The sequence below is a fragment of the Aedes aegypti genome, chromosome 2 (genome assembly GCF_002204515.2).
Source record: "Aedes aegypti strain LVP_AGWG chromosome 2, AaegL5.0 Primary Assembly, whole genome shotgun sequence".
Lineage (NCBI taxonomy): Eukaryota > Metazoa > Arthropoda > Insecta > Diptera > Culicidae > Aedes > Aedes aegypti.
Window position 1 is genome coordinate 76,673,122 of NC_035108.1, and position 20,639 is coordinate 76,693,760.

The 20,639-nt window shown below is 35.7% G+C and overlaps 1 protein-coding gene across 7 annotated transcripts in view; it reads right to left on the reverse strand.

The window, feature by feature from the left end:
• Positions 1-20,639, reverse strand: part of LOC5576419 (calcium-binding protein E63-1) — a 372,289-nt gene that overhangs the window by 345,498 nt on the left and 6,152 nt on the right. For 4 of the 7 annotated variants that reach the window (XM_021841275.1, XM_021841272.1, XM_021841271.1 and 1 more), the window contains exon 1: positions 1,196-1,418. The exons of 1 other annotated variant lie outside the window; for it this stretch is intronic. The gene's annotated coding sequence lies outside the window, so the exon portion shown is untranslated. 2 more of the 7 variants (XM_021841276.1, XM_021841277.1) reach the window with 2 other exon arrangements.

Consider the following 20,639-nt stretch of genomic DNA (forward strand, 5'->3'; position numbering starts at 1 on the left):
GCGCCATGTACGGTGAGCGAAAGAGAATGGTTTTTCTGGTTATACGAGTTCGGAAAACAGTGAACTTTTACGGTGCATTGTGTCTGATGAACAAACAGTTGTAAATTTGTTTTTTATGCTACTTTATAGTAAAATTTGAAAAAAATACCACGTGGTTTATGGACAGCTTCTTATATGGTTTAAGGGTAAGATGAAGCGAAGCCAAACATTAAATCCTGAGACCTAGACAACCGTTGCTCCGACCTAGAGACCAATCGGTCAAATTTTCAGCAATGTATGGTTCTCTAATTTTGTAAAACCATGCGAAGGCAAACAACGGAACACTGTTTGCAGCAGAAAACAAGAGGCAAATAATAATGGCCCGAAAACAAACTAAAGTCATCGTCTCGCTGCCACAGCCTTTCCTCTCACGGCTGTTTCTTAGTAGATTTTAATAGGATGAAGTCGGTTTTTAGTTTGTGGCTGCCACATGATATGAGCTGATTCCCTGCCGAATTTCACCTGCATCAATTGAACGACAGCTATTAAATTGCGGTGGGCGTAAAGTGGGTGGCCAAGTTTAATAGGAGACCTGACTGTATTTCAAAATTAGGGATCTAAACATTTCAACCCTTGCAGGGATTTTTTTTAATCTCCCGTTAAGTATAATAAGGTCGTGGCTAAAGTGATCAATTTTTCACCATCGGATTTCGCTCAAGATTGTTTGAAGCAAGACGATGAACACTTCCTATTGTAACAAGAATAGAATTTGAAAACATTCGCCTGGCCAACTTTATAACGAAAGAGAAAATCAATAAAGAGAAATTGGTCACTGCAGATACGCCATTATGATACCAAACCAGATTAAAAATCTGCGTGAATTATTACTATCATAACTAATTAGGCGACATTTTCAAACTTAACTTCAATTGGACTAATTTCCGCTCACATACACAGATACCCCACCCCATGTGACGAATCAATTTTTCATCCTACTTTTCGTAAATTTTCCTGCGTTTCCACCCAAGCACTGTAATTAACCGTTTTTTTTTTTATCCGATTTATTTTCGATCCATCAATGTGTGTTTCCTCTTTTTGCTTGTCACCACGACGCCGCTGACCATCTAAATTTAGTTTTCTTCGTGTTGAGGCGCAACCGACTTTGCACTAATAGAACCTCGGCCAACCAACCAACGTGACACCCCGCAGCACTCACCGCACGAACTTTGTAGGTAAACAACCACGGCACGGGAAAAGTCTTGAACCGCGCGACCGCAAGGCGACTACACCGACAATCCGATTTTAATGACTTTTCACGAGAGAAAAAAGGCACATAATTCAGCGCTGATCGCTGAGCTGTGTTTACACCTTTCCAACTGAAAGTGACCGAATGATGGGTGCTTGCGCTCCGTTGGATAGGAATTTCGTTCAAAGTGACTTTCCGATGTCGATAAAGGGTTAGATTTAGACCGAGATACAATAAATAATACAGTGACATGGTCGATAACGATGAAAGTGATTGATAAGGCGACTGCAGATATAGATTTTATTGTCAAGATAAGAGAGCCTATTGTAGTAGGATGATACTATCTGTAGCTCATTTTTGCCTTTCTTCAGAATGGAAAGACTAAAAATTATATAGGTACCTACTATATGTTTTGATTCTGCTTGATATTTATAAAAAAAAAACAATGTCTCAAACAGCCGTTACAAAAACTTCGATAGGCGTAGTTAATCGTCTGCCCTACTTCAGTCTACAGCCTGATCCTAAATGAGGGTTTGGATTATAGATATGCTATTAGTTAACCTAATTTAACACGCAGTGTATTTTGCGCTTATACGCAGGTGTTTTGTGTTAGGCAACATTATCATCCTAATTTGGTAAAACTAAATTAAGCCTTAATTAACATTTTTTCAACAACATATTACATTTCATTTGCCGCAGCAGTTTAGAATTTTTACAGGTGAGTTGATTTCACCTGCTGTTAAGAGAAAAAAAAACAAGCTTTCAATTTACTTAACCTAACTTATCCTAGATATATAATGCATTCATCGTGGCAATAAAAGATTGCAACGATTTTTGTCTACAATTATTAATAATTTAATTCGACATTTGTTCCAATGTTTTAACATTGGATATTCTATATAACTCATAAATAGTATACCAGGGAGAAAGCTTCAGAATCATTTTCAAATTTTTATTTTGGATCCAGAGCAGAGCTTTCTTCCTGGTATTACAAAACCTAGACGGTACAGCATACAACATGGCTGGCCTGAAAATTTGTTTGAAGCTCAAAAGCTTATTCTTAAAATAAAGTTTCGAATTTCGGTTAATAGGGGGATACAGACATTTTATATATTTGTTACATTTGGCTTGAATACCCTTGATGTGATTTTTGAAAGTTGAATTTCTATCAGGATGAGTCCTAGATACTTAACATTATATGACCAATTTATTGGAACCCCTCTCATCGTTACAACATGTTTACTTGGTGGTCCAATGGCTACCGCTTCTGCTTGGTAAAAACAAGAAGAATTCCATCTTTTATTCCCTCCACGCTCATTCGTATGTTCTAGCAATCGCTAGAACCAGAAACGGACATAATACCATTTCCCTCTCCCGCATTATATCATCATTCTAATCATTACTCGCGTAAAAATTCTAAAATCAAATTGTAAACAAATTGGGGTTTGATACCATTCGAAAGCATCTCCCAACACCCACAAACTACACAAAGGCAAATGAACACATTGATTGATTTGAATACTGAGAAATAGGAATTTAAAATGTAGTGGATAATATTCAAATCGAATTTTCTCAGAGTCAACGATCTGAGGATTGGCCTTTTTGAAATGTTACGCGAGATTATCTCCTTTCAACGCTACAACAATACATCAGTGCACTGCAGTGACGCGGGAAGTGGGTAGGACATGTACTATGCACAAAAAACCTGTATAGGACAGTCAATGGATTGTCCTACCCACGATTCAACAAAAATAAAATCAAAAAGAGATCAGTAGAAAGCTTTAAAAATAAATTGTTTCATTTATCATCTGTTCAATATTATACATTCAAACTCGACCAACATCGTACTTATTCTTATGGAGAATGGAAGATACGATAAGGTTTTTCATGATTCCTCATGCCTAGTGAATCGAGTTTGTGCATGACCCTCAAAAAAATCTGGCTCGTGTGAAGAACGATTGAGAATACCTATAGAGAATATTTTGGAAAAATGACTGTAAGGATTGTTACGAGAATCTTCTTTAATCGTTAGAAAAACTAATGGAGGAATCCTCTATGACATTTCACAATGAATAAATGGATGATTTCCTAAAAATATCACCAACCAATCCTGTATACGTTCTGGGACAAATTTACATGAACATTCCTGGAAGTAATTCATGAGAAGTTATTGGAACATCCATAGAGAATTATCAGAAAATTCTTGAAGAATTTTTGGAAGAAGCTATGGATTAATCTAAGACCAGTCGCATCGTGTTATACAAAGCACGAGTGTGGTACTAACAATTTCTGAACGTGCGATTTTCAGAACAATTCCTATAGAATTCTCAGAGTGTCAAGAAGTTCTCCTTCTTTCTGATTCAGAATTACCGTTGAAAATTCTGAATGTAGTTCTTAGTTAATTCTTGAAAAATTTCATCAAATTCCCACTGATATATTTTGGTCTCTACTTTAACGTTAAGTAGCTAGTCGTTCGTTTTAGCAGCCATGATGGGATTGTAGCTTCCAATTTCAAAACAATAAATCTTAGTCCTCATAGTTCATATCGATTCGAAAAAAGTATCACTAAATGTACATACAGTAGACGAAAGTATGCTGATACTTGTCAGCTAAGTGAATGCAAAACCAACTGATTAACAATTGGAACCCGTGAGATTATTGAGCAGCAATCATGGCGCATACACATTTCAATGAAGGCCTTCTTCGCCTCAATGCAAGTCTTTAAGAAGTTTCTACTTTAATGGAAGGTATCTAAAGTCTCTGTTTTAACCAAAACGGTCTCTAGAGTTTTTTCCTTATTCTGCTTGCACTGAATCCTGGTGCAGAATTGTTGGTACAACAGGCTCTTCAAGAATTTCGTCTCAGACTCCCCGAAGAAAAGATTCAGAATTTATCATAGTGATTTTATTAGGACTACTTTCAGGGTATCTGAGAGGGAACTCTTCTGAAATTCTTCTAGAGAATTCTCTGCCAATGTTCCAGATTTTTTCCAGTTGTTTTTCAAAGTATGCTAAGAAGTATTTCTCCAGAATTTGCTCCAGAAAATCCACAAGAAACAAAGCTACTGCCTTCAGTAATATCCTCAGGTAATGTCCTATTATTATTATTTATTTTTTTCAATAGTATCATTGAATTCACTCCAGATATTTTTCACTAATCCTTCAACCCAATTCTCTAGTTGTTACTGTAGGAGATCTTCCAAAAAATAGTGGGTTGAAAAAATAGGGTTTGTTCAAGGAACCCTACAAGAATTCCTCCCTCTGCACATGTGGATTTCTTCAAGAATTCATCCATGTTTCCTCCCAGGAATCCAGGAATTCCTTCAGAGGTTCTAAGAACAAATCTGTTTACTTCTAGAAATTTCTCCAGCATTCAATCCAAATATTTCTTGTAATGATTCTCAAAACATTCCCATACATTCTCCAAAAGTCTATATAAGTTTTTACGAGATTCTGTCTAATGTTTTTCTTTTGCAAAATCCTGCGAAATATTATCCAGAGATGATTTTTATTTTCGATTATTTCAGCAAATTGTCTATGAAATCTTCTGGAATTTCTTCAATAGTCCAGGAGTTCTTTCAGAGGTACTTGTTCATTCAGGATGACTCACAAACATACATAGGTTTTATCAGAGGTTACTTTAGGATTTTTTTTTTTTTCAAAAATAACTTACGGATTTATTTTTCAGAAAAATGGCCTTGGCCTTTCCTTTGAGACATTCCTGGAAAAATTCGCAAAAAAAAATCTTTCAAGACTTGCTTCACAAAATCTCCTAGAATTGGTGCAAGAATTTCTATACAAATCTTAGAAGGAATCTCTGGAGCAATTGATGAAGGTAAATTATTTAAATTAAATTTCTAGATGAAATCTTATATAAATCCTGAAAGATAATTTTAAAGGAAATCCCTAGCAATTCCTGGAGGCGTTTCAAGAGATTTAGCAAGTTATTGATTGAATTTTAGAAGATGTTTTGCTCAAAAAACTTGGAAGATGTCCCAGGGAATTCTATGGATGAATAACTGGATAAAATCTTGGGGAAATAAGAACTCTCTTGAAAAATTGGATGAATTTTTAAGATTTCCGGAAAAATCTTTGAAGAAATTCCATTTCTGTGGTACTCCTTGGGAAAATCCAGACTGAATTCTTGAGATATCCTTAGCAAAATTCTTGGACCAATTCCCAATGAGTATTCGTGGGGGAGTTTCTTGGGAAATAATAGCTGAATGTACTGCCCATAACTGCATATTTGTCACATTCGACATTTTTGAGAATTTGGAGTTAATACCGGGGAGAGCCATCAAATGACAAATACTTTCCATCAACTTACTGAAATCTGTGAGATTATTCTAGAAAATTCGAAAAAAAAATACCAAGTTGTTTTGTCACATTGGCAATTGTAACCGCGTAACAGCCAAATTGAGATTATACATGAGCCTCGTAATGTAGTGGCAATAAGTTGTACAAAATTTCATTCTCAAATAAGCATTTTTGAGTTTTTAGTGATTTTTAGAAATTTTAGTTTTCTCCCATACTGTAAAAAAATGCACACTTGGTATTCCATTAACTCATTGCCTACTTTTGTCGAATGCTTCAAATATGCAGTTATGGGCAGTGTATACCTTTAGAAATTTGCAAAGTAATATCTGAACACACCTGAAATTATTTCTGATGAAATTCCTATAGCAAATCATGAAAAGCCACATACGAGCAGTAAAACTTGTCGTAATGTAACGAGGAATTCTCAAAAAAAGTCTTAGATCTTAGAGAAATATTTGCACTGGTGGCATAAAGAATTAATGTCTTATTTTTTGGCTCCTATTGAGTTTTGTTTTTTTACTTCCTGTTTGATCTATTTTTGATTCCTTTCAGGTCCCTTTTTTCAGACAACAGGTCTTAAATATCCTATTTCTAAGGTACTCAGTCGCTACCAGCATTGCTAAGACAAAAAACTATCTTAGTCTTGTAGTAACGACTGGTATCCTTTGCGTTTGAGGCCCTTCAATATAGTAACATTCAATTTCAAGTTCAGGAATTCATAGGGGTAAAATTTTTCTTAGCTTGCTTATGCACAAAATATTTATTAACCCTTCTACCGGCAGCTTCATTTTTCACTGCTGAAAAAATATTCAAATCGCGATAACTTTTTTGTTTCTTGATATTTTGGCTCCATTTTTTCGCAAGCCCTCAAAAAACTCTTCTAGTTTAAGAATACGTGTCGGTATTGATAATTGGTCATCTGGATCCAGAGATATTCCAAAATTCTTTGGGGGACCGACGCGTAGTCATAACCCATGTAAATATCTCAGGCTACAGAATTTTTATCGTATTCGGATATTCACTCCACGGAACTATACATCAATGCGAGTGTACTGTGAAAAAATGACGCAATTTGGTGTAGCCGTCTTTGAGTAATGAGCATTTATGTTTCGGGTACCACGCTGGACAAATAAAGATCTTGATAACTCTAAAAAACCTCATATCGTAATTTTCATATTTCTCCAAGAATACTGAACCGATTTATATGATTTTTTCAGAGTAGCTCTTTATTACTTCGCTTTGTATAGTACACATTTTATTTTTTTGATAAGTTGACCAAAAACAAAATGGCAGCCAAAGACATTTTATATGGAGAATGTCGGTCCCCCAAGGAATATCGGAATATCTTCAAAACTAGATCACTAATGATTAATATCGACACGGAGTCTTAAACTAGAAGAGTTTTTTTGAGATCTTGTGAAAAAATGGTGCAAAAATATAGAGAAACAAAAAAGTTATCGCGATTTGAATATTTTTAGCGGTAAAAATTGAAGCTGCCGGTAGAGGGGTTAACGTTTGTCCTACCCATGGTTTCGAATGTGGACGCGCCTCTGATATACATACAAATACTATGTACGGGTGGGACATGGGCAGGCAGATCCTGGGATGGATGAGGAAGTCGTGGATACCAGGTCCGAATCACGGAGAAGAATCATTCATTCTTCTCCAACAGCCCGCGTCGAGCGCTTGAAAGTCAAACCACCAGACAGAAATCTTAATGTCAATTAGGAGGAACCGTACGACATGGCAAGACCTGCACTGGTGGTGACTCTAAATCACATTACATGCATTACATCCAAACTTTTTCGCAATCTACTACATATGACACGCAGGCTTCGTCCTTTGGCGGAGAGGCCTATGTCTTCTGCAAACAAAGAATTTTGACATCCCTGAGGTAACCTAGACAACCAGAAGTCGCATAGCAGTATACGAACAAAGTCGCTTATTTGTACAAACTGCATCACTCCCGCACTACTTGTTGGATGAAATCGTTTGATCGATGACATTACCCAGATAGCCGTAGCGGTAAACGCGCAGCTCTTCAGCAAGACCAAGCTGAGGGTCGTGGGTTCGAATCCCACCGGTCGAGGATCTTTTCGGGTTGGAAATTTTCTCGACTTCCCAGGGCATAGAGTATCTTCGTACCTGCCACACGATATACGCATGCAAAAATGGCCATTGGCATAGTAAGCTTTCAGTTAATAACTGTGGAAGTGCTCATAAGAACACTAAGCTGAGAAGCAGGCTCTGTCCCAGTGGGGACGTAACGCCAGAAAAGAAGAAGAAGAAGATGTACATTACATTTCATCCCGTATATTTGTACAAAGTAAGTCGGATCAATCCGTAGCAGCTGTCAAATAAATTTTGTTATGAAGTCGCATAAGAGTTCTGACTAATTCGCAAGAAAATCTATGCACTCGCATTGCATGTTATGTTTCATCATATAAAATATGCACGTATATTGCCTCCACTTTTGTACGTATAAGGCTTTTTCGCGACATCTTATACGTGAAAATTTGCTCATATAAGCATCGCATAACGCAAAAGGTGATTTAATTATATCTACATTCTGGTTGTCTGGGAACTCATGTAAGTCAGATATAAAAATATTGTATGATATTGGTCCCAAAATGCTGACTGTTAGGACACTAACTGCAAAAACGACATGGATAGATGATAACAACAAGATCTAGAACGATAGCTACTCCTAAAAGCGTGTTGATCGAAGAGTGCCTCAAATAGATAATTTATTTTCTAGTTACTTAAATACTATTTTCAAGTTACCTACACCTAAATATTATTAGTTATACCATCTCTACAGCAGATTGAAATTGAGCGACAGTAAGATCATGAATTACATCTTATTTGATACTGAATGCCAAGTAACCTTAAATTTGTATCCCGTAGGTAAATTATATAATTGATATGTGCTGCGAATTTAAGAACTACAATAACCTTAAGCTATAGTGAACAATCTGTAAGTTAACTGGATCGATCTGTTAGATGCGTTTGTTACCCCAAATCTGTTTATTACAGTACATAATACGTTCCTATAGTTAACATTTCATCTAGCGTAAACATCATAAGCCTACACTAAATTGTAAGTACCTCCATCATGTGAACTATTAAAGATGCTAATCAAAAATATATTTTAGCTTGAGCTGATCTGGAACTGATTGTTTCAACTGCTAAAAGAAGTGTAGCTACTTGTTGTATTAACAGCTGCTTTGAGAAACATCAGCTCTTACATGAAGTTATCATTTCTGATAACCTAAAGTGTACAATTATCTGTCAACTTTGGATTATTCTAGCAATATATGTTGGAAAATGAAAGTTTATTCTTTATTTTACAATCAAACTTTCATGCCAAACACTTTCGAATGCTTTTTCTATGTCTAGAATAGCAAGACCAGTAGAATAGCTTTCAGATTTGTCGGAACGAATTACATCTGTTACACGTAAAAGTTGATGAGTGGTCGATTGTCCATGTCGGAATCCCAAATTATTCATTGGCAAAAATTGAATGTGTTTTTGATGTGGACCACCATTCAGTTCAAAATGACCTTTTCAAAAAGTTTACTGATGGAGGAAAGCAAACTAATTGGACGATAGCTAGAAGCTTCTGCAGGATACTTGTCTGGTTTTAAAATTGGAACAACCTTAGCATTTTTCCATTTGTCAGGAAAATATGCTAATTGAAAACATGTGTTAAATATATCAACTAAAAATGATAAGCTACTTTCTAGAAGTTTCTTGATGAGGATGTAGAAAATTCCATCATCGCCAGGAGCTATCATGTTTTTTATTTTTTCAATAATAGTTCTCTCTTCTTTCACATCAGTTCCCCAGAAATTTTGGTCAACATTCTCTTGATTGTGAATGCTTTCGAAATTCTTAGTAATTTGATTTTCAATTAGACTAGTATGCAACAAATTAAAATTGTGCACGCTTCAAACTGCAAAGCAAGTGTGCGAGCTTTTTCGCAATTAGTTGACAATAATTTGTTTTCTCTTCTCATTTTTTTAATGTCTTGATTTCATGCATTTTGTGCCGGTCTACCGACACAAGTCATGTAAGCAGACCCCCAGAAACCAAACCAAATCCCGGAAGTGCATTGAACTCAACCCGCTGTGTGTGAATGAATCGCGGATTCGCCACATGCTTCGCAATGGGTGAAACTAGCTGGTAGGTACGCAAAACCAACTCGGCGCCATCAGTTGCAGCAACTCTCCGTGAATAGATTCGCAGCAGAGAAAAAACCACGACTGCAACAACCGTGCGTCTCCACCGGCGCGGCGGCTTCCTATGTTGCACTTCGAAGCGTGAGCTACCTACTAAATGAAGAATGTAGAGTGGCTGTAACTAAAAATAACCTCATCAACACGTGCTACTAGGTTATGCATAGGTGAATCACGTAAAAATAGCAGAAAAAATGTTTGTCAAGTGAGTTGGCACAGGCAATTCAAAACGACGTAAGTGCGTTTCGATATAGAAAATATGAAAAACACTGCTGAACCAAATTATGAACCTAACCTGTATCAAGTGTTCATGCTTGAAAAAATTGTAGTATTTCTCCTAATGCTTCCGAAACTCAATTTATAACATTCCCACGTAACCAAAAGCACTTTATATGTAACCCTCAAGTAGACATGTTGCACGATGAGAAGGGTTTTCAATAAACTGGTCAGATAAAGTTAAGTATCTAGTGCTCATGCGAGATACAAAAAAAAATACTTTCAAAAGTCATATTGAGGGCAATCAAGCCAAATATAACACATATATAAAATTTCTGTACTCCCTTATTAATCGAAAATCAAAACTTTTTCTTAAGAACAAGCCTTTTACCGTTAAAAAATAAATTTCAATGAATTTTTATCACGCATGGATGATTTAGAGCATAGTATGATGATATGATGCCAAATCTTTTTTATTTTTTTTTTAATGAGTTACAATTATTAAAGAATATATATTTGCGGAAGTGCAATGAACATTTTCAAAAATATTTGTTTTGCTCACGTTTTTTGCATGGTGTTCATTTTACCACCAACAGCTGTTCATTTTACCCACTAATGCAGGTAAAATTAACATTTGCATCGTTTTTTGCTAGTGATAAATATATGCGAAAATTTAACTATTTTAGTCTGAATTCATGTCGCTGCTATATATAACATCCTTTTTTCGATGTTGTGCGATAGAACTAAACAAATTAGTTGTTTTTCTATCAGAAACAAGATGATATCCTTAAGGTGTTCAGTTTACCACCCCTTACCCTACTTCAAAAGGTCGTTTTGTAGGTACTTCTAACGCACTTGTTGTTGCAGTAAAGGCTCAAACACGATGTGAAGCAACAAGGGTTGTCATGTCTATTACGGCTTGTACCTAGGGTTGTCGCAAATTAATCGATAATTTTGATTAATCGATTAATCGACTCACTAATCGATTAATTTTTCATCGATACCTGGCGCACTTAATAATCAAGATAATCGATTAATCGGTCCATTTTGCTCGAAGTAAGAGGGAGCATGGAGAAGAAAGCAATGAATACTAGATGGATAGGTACCGTAAGGGAACGGCGAGAGAAATTGGATTAGATGTTGAAGAGGGCATACCATATTAAACAGTATTACTTGAAACGTCACTTCCTTGTGGCTAACGTCCCCTATGGGAACGGCTTGGGTGTGTTTTGAGAATGACACTACCAAGACAGCCAAACAGTATTAGGGCGCTTGAAACCTCCTTCCTTTTGGCTGTCTTGGTAGTGTCATTCTCAAAACACACCCAAGCCGTTCCCATAGGGGACGTTAGCCACAAGGAAGTGACGTTTCAAGTAATACTGTTTAATATGGTATGCCCTCTTCAACATCTAATCCAATTTCTCTCGCCGTTCCCTTACGGTACCTATCCATCTAGTATTCATTGCTTTCTTCTCCATGCTCCCTCTTACTTCGAGCAAAATGGACCGATATGCCGATAAATAAATTCACAATAAAATTATCACGGTCGATATCTTTGTAGATAATCGATTAACTGACATCGATTATATGTCAATTTTTGCCAAAAAAAAATGTCCAATTCAAACGACGGTGATGTTTTCCTGTAGTTGTGTACGAAAAGTTATCACACAATCATAAAACCACGAATATGCTCATAGATCTAGCAGTTATTAATTTTGATATTATCTGTGCATTAATTCCAAATTGTCGTTTTTCAAGGTCATCGATGCGAGAATTTTTTTTTTCGACAGACACAGTCTTACAGTGAGATTGGTCATGCTGTACACAAGGAAGTGGTATACACCTATGGTCAAATCTTATAAACGAGTATGGCTCATATTTGCATTCTGATTGACAAGAGCATCAAATCATGGTTTTGGCCATGTGATATCAGTTCTGATAGATCTCTGATTGAAACTTTTTTGTGAACATCATGTTGTATATACCATCATTCGACAGCCAAAAATCTATGATATTTATCCACATTCAGAGAGACGTCATACCATAGAGCAAATATGAAATAGGTTATATGCGAATCCATCATTTCACGACAAAACACAAAGATAGAACGAAATTTATATATTTTATCCAAAAGTAAATAAACGTAAACCATGCGTCCAATAACCATGGAATCGGTACATATAGGGCCACAGAAATATCTTCAGAATTTTTAACAAATATCGCATGAAGAATTTCCAGAATGATTCTCCCGGCAATTTATCCAAGAATTCCTAAATTAATATACTCCATAGATAAATCCAAAAACTGCTCCAGGAATCACATTGCGAATACAAAAATTATTATCCAAAGAGATCTTCTTCTTCTTTCTGGAGTTACGTCCCCACTGGGACAAAGCCTGCTTCTCAGCTTAGTGTTCTTATGAGCACTTCCACAGTTATTAACTGAGAGCTTACTATGCCAATGACCATTTTTGCATGTGTATATCGTGTGGCAGGTACGAAGATACTTTATGCCCTAGGAAGTCGAGAAAATTTCCAACCTGAAAAGATCCTCGACCGGTGGGATTCGAACCCACGACCCTTAGCTTGGTCTTGCTGAATAGCTGCGCGTTTACCGCTACGGCTATCTAGGCCCGCGAGATCTCCAGGAATATTTATAGCTGTATAATCCCTGTAGATGTCTCCTGGAATTCAATGTGAAGCTAAAATGTGAAATTCCTTCATTTTTTTTTTCAAGGATCGCTTCAGAAATTTTTTCATGGATTTCTTCCCAAATCTTCGTGATACATCCAGGCATTTCTTCACATGATACTTAGAATAGATTACCCCGAATTTCATTTCAAGCAATCACTTAGAATTTTTTCTTTTTGAGATTTCATCTGGAATTCCTACAGTAATACCAACTTTATAAATTCTTCCAAGACTCCTCCAGAAATAATTTTCAAAACGGATCCTCCAGGCATTTTTTCAAAAAGAAAACAAAAACAAAAAATATTGTCGAATATATCTCCAGCGATTCTCAAAAAAATTCCAAAGTATTTCTCTATCACTTCGTTCTACGATTCCTAAGGAACTCCACAAGAAAACCCTCATGAATCCGTACACAACGTCCTCTAGGTGCACCTGCAGTATTTGCCCTAAAAATCCTTACAGAAAATCCTCCAAGAATTCCACCAGGAGTCGTCCACAGATTACTTCTGATTTTTTCTAGGAACTTGAACAATTCCTGTCCCCAAGGAGATTCCCCCTAAAAATCCTATTAAAATTCCTGCAATAATCCCTTTAGACGTTACTAAGAGATTTTTTCCGCGATTTTAACCAGGGTAGCTAATAAAAACTTTTCCTTGGATTTCTTGGAAAAATTCTTGAAGTATTTCCTAAAAGAATTCCAGTAAAAAAATGTGGAGAAAATTTTCGAAGAAAACCCGGAAAAAATAACTTGAAAAAATCCGAAAAAAACGACAATACTAGGAGGAATTTCAGGAACAATTTATAAAATAAGGTGTAGACGAATCTCTGGATATATTTATAACGGAAAATCCTAGGAATTCCTTGGAGGAACTGTAAAGAATCTTTGAGAGATTTTTTCTTTTGGAAACTACTGAAGAAATTCCTGGACGAACTCTAGAAAGAATCACAGGGAAATGTTTTGGAGGACCCAAGTGATATTTGTGGAGCAATGGTTGGAGAAATCCCTAAACAAATTTCTAAAATAATTATTGAAGGAATCCCTAGATGAATTTCAAACAAAATACTTGCAGCCATCTCTGAAGAAATTTCAAAAAGATGCCCATAAGTAATCCCTAAAAGTTCTACTGGAGCAATTTATAAAGAAATCATTGTATGAATTATTTGCATACTTGCAGGAATTTTTAGAGGAATCCCAAAAGATATTCATAGTAAAATCCGAAGAAGAAAATTTGTAGCATCGAAAAAGAAACGACTCGAATAATTCCAAGCATTAAGAATTCTTAAGAAACCTCTGGCACAAAATGCCAGAATCTTTGGAATCTTTGGTAGACATTTTGAAAAAAAAATCGCAAAGGAAATAACTGTAAAAATCTCCTAAGAATTTCTGAAGCAAAATCTGGAATAATCTCTGAAATTCTAAAGTATCATGAAATTTGTTGTTAAACCGTCAAGTTACCATTCCCGTGAATTTAAAAATAATCTGCACATAAAAAATAGTATATTTAATCCAAATAATATAAAGAGAACTAGACTACCAATACGAAGCGTTGCACGCAGGAAAAAAAAATAAAATTCGTGATGCATAACAAAAATATATTCAAAAATTGTGTTTATAAATGTCATGTTATGGTCGCCTCGTACTGTTCTATGTGACCATTTACCGTGCATCTAGTTTTTTTTTTGGCCACTTATTTTTAAAGGTATTCAAATCTTTATTCACAATAAGAGCCATAGGAAGTTAAAAAATGGCATTTTTCATTATTATGAAATTTGATCAAAAACTAAATACAGGGGTAGTCGGGGCGGTTTGGCCAATGGGGTGGAATGAGCACCCCTTGAAAACTGCATAAATTCTTGAAATTTCATCTGAAATAACATGCAACCCTAAAGCTGATAAGGAAATGAAGCAATGGCTCTTTTAAATTTCCGAATTTTAGAATGATGATGTTTGACTGTTAGAACGTCCTTTAAAAATTATATCTTCCTGCACGGAGTGTTTATAAATACTAATAACTTTCAAGTGTAGTAACAAAATAATTTGTTTTTCAGATTATATGAGATTATTTTGCAATTAAAAATGGGGTGCTCATATCATCCCATCAGTGAAAAATCGACTCGAAAGATGAAAAAAAAAATGAAAAATCAATCATTCATCCGTGAACTTTATAAGGAAATCATGCGGATCTAGTGTATTCATCTAAAAATTGTTGGAAATCATGCAAACATTCGAAAAATTCATAATATTTTCAGCACTTTTCCTTAAGGTGGCCCACTTTCCCCTAATAGTAATGCCTTTTTTATATAATTGCGCGGTAATTGCAACCATACATAATAAAAAGAGTCCTTACATTATACATTTGTGTCTCGACACAGAATGAAAAATCCATGTAAATTTCAGCGCAAAATCATGCACATAAAGGGAATGCCATATTTGTCGCAAATTTACATGACACATCGTGTAAAATTACATCAACATCATGTAAATTTATGCGAATTGTCGCGTAATCGGTTAGAGTCCATGCTAGATTACACGATGTATAGCGGAAACTTACATGATGTTATTGTAGTTTTACATGATGCGACGTGTAAATTTGCGACACATCTGGCATTCCCTTCATGTGCATGATTTTACGCTGAAATTTACAAGGATTTTTCTTTCTGTGGACTTAAACACAATAAAAAATTTTAATTTGTATAAAATGAAATACATCTTGCTAGTGATACTACAGCGAAAACTTTTTTTTTTTAAGGCACTCCGTGCTCGTGGCCACTACTGTGCCGGAATCAGTTTATCTGTATCTTCCTTACCGATACAGTTCTATTTTTAGCTAATCTATATTTACATCTGCTTTCACTCTCTTCTGCTCGTTTTCCTGAGTCGTTTGAGGCTAGCTGCCTGCGAAGTGGGTCAGTTTGTCTCAGTCACCATCTGATACTGACGGAGGGTGGATGTGTTCCCCTAAGCACGGTCCTCCGTGCGGCGTCTTCTGGTGGCTGGACGGGTTATTTTTTTGGAGGGGCTGGGAATTGAATCCATGACCTTCCGCTTATGAAGCGAAAGCGTTACCTCAAGGCTACGGACCCCCCTACAGCGAAAACTTGTTGAAATTAAAATGAAAAAGTGAATTTTAGACGTTTCTACTATGAGAGTTAAAAATCTCATTATTAAATAGAATTCATATGATTTTGGCTTTATAAACTAAGTTTTTCAAAATGCGTCATTGATCGCTTAGGCTTAGTGAATGCCACGAAGTGTGGGTCCCGCTCTAGCCGATGAAAATTTTTCGTCAAACAAAAAAATCATCACTACATCGCTACAGTATATTTCATGTTGTTTTTTTCCTTATGTTAGCGATTGTTCAGTTTGTGCAGCCTACTTTAGCTAGGGACGATGTAAATTTTCAAAAATTTCGTTAAGAAATTTTCCATACAAACTCTAAAATATTTTTTACGACTACAATACTGCCGTTCTACGCATATTTGTCCCGCGGTCCATAAGGTTTACATAGAACATGGGACAAGTAGACGTAGAACGGCAAAATATATCTGTTATTTTTCCAGACAATTTGATTTTGATTTTTAAAAGAAACAAATCCTAAGGATTGTTTCATAAATTTCCCCAGATATTATTAAAAAAAAAACTTTTCAAAACTTATCTAGCAATTCCTCTATTAATTCCTCCACAATTTCTCTTGGAATTTCTCCAGCATTTAATCTTAAGATTACTCCTTCCAATCTTCCAAACATTTCTCCAGTGATTTCTCATATAAACTCTTCATGGATTCCTTCTTTCTCCTTGCAAAATTGCGAAAAAAATATTCCAGATGTATAAAATTCTGAAGTAACCTAAACTTAAGCTTACCTGAGAAAACTGAATATCGCCGAAGTTAGAAATTCCCGAGTCAATCTAAAAATGTTTAGTAGATATTAAAATTCTTGAAAATTTATCCAAAAGTTCATTCGAGAATCGTACCGAAACTCATTTCAGAATATCCCTAGAATTTTGTCAACTATTCCGTAAACATTTTTAGTAGTTCTTATAAATACGAATTGTTTTATAAATTATTTAAATTATTCCCTACAATTTACAATGAATCATGACACAAAATATCAATAGGCACTCGATCAAATTATTCTCCAGAAATTAGGAAAGCAAAACAGAAATTTTCTACAATGCTCGGGTTTTATGTATGTTTTGCATAAATGGGTCAGTTCTATGTGTTTTTTTTTTCATCTCCTTTATAGAAATCGTGAAATAATGGGAGAGGGCGGGATTAGCTTCAGAATTATAAATGTAGGCCAAAGGCTCAACGAATATACTGAATTACTAAACATACTGAAGTTCATCTTGATTAAAAAAAATTAAAGAAACAATTTACTAACCCATCTTCATGCTTCGGAAATTGGATTAGATCTATAAAATTTTAAAAGAATTTGATCGTTAACTTCGAACGAATGAAAAAGACTTTAAGGAACGAAAAACCTGGTCACACTTGTTGTCATCATGTTCAAAGCATAGTATTTCATTTTGCTCAACCCGTTTTAACTTACTCCGGTATACCTTATAGCAGAAAGAACTCATATAAACAGAAAAAATGTCGATTAATTCGATTAATCGGGAAATACTGGTCGATTAATCGTTATCGATAATCGGTATTCTTGGACTTTAATCGATTAATTGAGATTTTGCGACAACCCTACTTGTACCAGCTGACGGTGTTTTAAAAAAAAATCTGCAGGTCATAGACACAAAAGTCAATTTAGACAAATTGAAATGTAAAATTGAGAAAACTAATAGAATCGTCCTGGTGGGCTTCGATCCCACGACTCCCAATACGCTAGACGGGAGCATCTTGATGGACGAGCGTGAGGTGATCGAAAGGTAGAAGCAGCACTTCGACTAACACCTGAATGACGCTGAGAGCACAGGCAATGAAGGTCGTAACAACAGAGGAAATACCTTCGTCAGTACTGCGGGCGATGGTGGAAACCAACCAACCCCCACTTTGAGGGAGGTTAAGGATGCCATTCACCAGCTCAAGAACAATAAGGCTGCAGGTCTGTTGATTTTCAATATCACCAAACAAAGGGCTTAACTAATACAAACGACTTTTTAGAAGACCGTTTTCGTCTAATGTTTTATTCTAACTAACAATGCACCTTTCCGCTTAAAACAGCTTTCTGGACCATAGTGCACTGCAATCACTTTTTAGACCATTTTGATCGCAATAGAAACCTTCAATTTAAAACAAAGAATTTTTAGAGACTTGCATTAAAACCGAGACCATGTCTCTAGAAAAAATGCTATCAGTTCTACAACCAACACTTATTGGATCGTTCCTAGAACGTTCCAATTTGTGTTCTTTATCAGACGATATTCAAATATGTTTACCCATGAATTGTCGCTACAATCCTTGGACATAAACTCATAGATTTTCCTTTAATTTCCCGAAGAAATTCAACAATTTTCCACTTTGTTGTCTATGTCGTAAGCTTTTCCGATGATATTATTAACGAATAAGCGTTTCCATGCCACATAGCAAACTCATGGAGAAGCTTGGTCGCTGACTCTTCGTTTTCCATACTAAATGGCATTCTACCCGATCCATTCGATCATTTTCAACCACCTCCATTTTTCAACCAACTTTTCGACACGATTTAAAACCGTAAAAAGTTCAAATTTTGGGAAATGTTTTCATGGTGATTGCTAGCAAATATTGTAAAGTTACTGAAGACTACTAATGGCCTTAAAATGTGAATGTTATTACGAGAAAACGACACAAAACCTTAATGTGGCACTTTACCCTAAGTAAATCTGTATGTTCAACAACTTGAATTTGCAATCACCTACCGAGATAAGCACCCGTTGCTCAGACTTGCGGTTATAGATCGCATTGCGGTTACGGGCCAGTCCTAGTTTCCTAGACCTCATCCATTCCTCAACTATGGAGATGAGTGTCAGTGGCGCAACCAGGGGGGGGGGATTTGAGGGTCAAACCCCCCCCCCCCCACCTCAGGGCCGAAAAAAATTAGGAAAATCAAGTAAGGTACCGTGGGGTAAGTGGATACAGAAAAATCAATAGTCAACTTCATTGTTATGTACAGCCTATGTGAATAATTTATTTTTTTTCTGTGGATAACAAATGATGGATACTTCAAATCGTCATTTATTTAGAATTTTCTGATTTTCATGTACAGTAATACCTCGATATAACGTAACTTGATTTTTATTTTCGTTACGTTATATCGAGGTTACGTTATATCGAAGCATAATATTTTTGTTTCTGAATTTCGTTCAACTTTTATTGTTTGATGAGAAAATGGGTCTTACATTGATGGGGACGGACCTGGTGTAGTGGTTAGAACACTCGCCTCTCACGCCGAGGACCTGGGATCGAATCCCATCCCCCGACATAGTCACTTATGACGTAAAAAGTTATAGTGACGACTTCCTTCGGAAGGGAAGTAAAACCGTTGGTCCCGAGATGAACTAGCCCAGGGCTAAAAATCTCGTTAATAAAGTCAAACCAACCATCTTACATTGATATTATTGAAGTAGCAGGCATTTTCAGTTTATCTCACATACACTCTCGTGCAAAAGTTTGGGTTCACCCCCTCAAAAACATACAAAAGTGTTCTGTCCATATCTCTGTGATTACAGGTCCAATTGAAACTCTTTAAGCCGCATTCGAAAGACAAAGAGTTATTCTTACTTCGTATGTATTTTTCCAAAAACATTTTTTAAATTTTGAATACTAAATTTTTAATTAAATTGTTACATTTTTCAAAAAACACCCTAAAAAATCATATCTAATTTCCTCAGCATTTGGTGGACCTAAATTTTAAATCAATGTGTCATAAGAATCGTAATCTTATATTCCTTGAAGAGACCCCACGAAATTTTGGCGGACAAATCTGGAAAGTATTCAAAATCAATGAAACAGTCAGTCAAGTCATCGTGCAAAAGTTTGGGTTCAACTCTCAGTATGATGCAAATCGTGCAAAAGTTTGGGTTCACCTGATCCGCTCGCACATAATTTTTGTCAATATCTCTGCCATTTTTCAACCGATTTTAATAGTTTAAAGCTGTTTTGAGCGCAAATAATGGCGCGTACATGATTGGTCTGAGATTTCACGGATTTAAGTAAGTTCAGGTGAACCCAAACTTTTGCACGATTTGCATCATACTGAGAGGTGAACCCAAACTTTTGCACGATGACTTGACTGACTGTTTTATTGATTTTGAATACTTTTCAGATTTTTCCGCCAAAATTTCATGAGTGCTCTTCAAAGTATATAAGATTACGATTCTAATGACACCTTGTTTTAAAATTTTGGTCGATCCAATGTTGAGGAAATTAGATATGATTTTTCAGTGTGTTTTTTGAAAAATGTCACAACTTTAAGTACAAATTTAGTATACAAAGTTCAAAGAATGTTTTTGGAAAAATACATACGAAGTAAGAATAACTCTTTGCCTTTCGAATGCAGCTTAAAGAGTTTCAATTGGACGTGTAATCACAGAGATATGGCCAGAACACTTTTGCATGTTTTTTAGGGGGTGAACCCAAACTTATGCACGGGAGTGTATTTTGTCGATATTTTTCCGTATTTAACTTATTTATATTTTTCTTCTTTTTTTATTTAAACATCTTTATAGTAATGCTGAAAGAAATGTGTACAGGAATTTTTTTTGAGGAATCCTTGAATACTTGGAGAAACTATGAAAGAAATTCATGTATGAGATCTTTCAGGAAATTAAAAAAAAAGTTGTTGAGTTGTCCATGAACATTTCTAGCAGACAACAATGGTATTTCAAGAATTTTATTATTCTTTTTGCAATTTCTGGACAAAATTTTCAAATGAATGTCCCAAGAATTCTTTGACAATGTTTTTTTTAAGGATACATGAAGAAATCACTAAAAAAAACTCCATTAAAAACATTGAGGAACTT